At 49.8% G+C, this 669-nt stretch overlaps 1 pseudogene; it reads left to right on the top strand.

Moving 5' to 3' along the window:
• The window catches only part of LOC122144546, a 5,572-nt pseudogene extending 5,467 nt beyond the window's left edge, over positions 1-105 (top strand).
• Positions 106-669: the final 564 nt, after the last annotated feature.

Raw genomic sequence — 669 nt, 5'->3', positions numbered from 1 at the left:
AGCAAATTCATATTTTTGCTCAGTTTGAGTCTCTGAATAAAACTGAGCTGTTTTTCCTCTATATTCTCAGACTTCATGAGCCATAAAATCCAGAAGGATCAGTGATACACAACATAAAACACCTGCAAACATTTGTTTCAGTAAACTGTGTGTGTGTGTGTAGGATCTGTGCCACTTCCGCTGTGATGACGTGACGCTCCAGAGGAAGGTTGTTCATCATCATGTCAGTTTTCTGCTTCATCAGTTGTTCTGTGCCGCCGGCGCTGCAGATCCACGTTCCTTCCAGACGCAGCGCAGAGGAGTCATGAGTCAGGCCAGCGAGCGCTCGGCCCGTACGTCTTCAGAGAGACGCAGGTGTGTGACTCACAGGACACCTCACACTGACACACACTCTGCCCGTCTGACCCGTGTGGTGTGGTGTGTGTCAGGCGTGTTGTGTTTGAAGAGCTGCTCAAGCACTGGCCGGATTTCGTGGCGTTGCGCTCCGCCGTCGGGGAGGACGAGCTTCAGCGAGTGCTGGAGAGAGAGACACGGAGCAGCAGACCGACAGAAGAACAGGACGACAGCAGCTCTCAGGTGCGTCATGTGACGTCTGATCATTTGATATCTGATCATGTAACGTGCAATCATGTGAAGTGTGATCATGTGACTTTTTTTTTATAATATAAC

This window comes from Cyprinus carpio, unplaced genomic scaffold, assembly GCF_018340385.1.
Source record: "Cyprinus carpio isolate SPL01 unplaced genomic scaffold, ASM1834038v1 S000006721, whole genome shotgun sequence".
NCBI classification, from domain to species: domain Eukaryota; kingdom Metazoa; phylum Chordata; class Actinopteri; order Cypriniformes; family Cyprinidae; genus Cyprinus; species Cyprinus carpio.
This window is presented reverse-complemented; position numbering and strand designations above follow the sequence as displayed.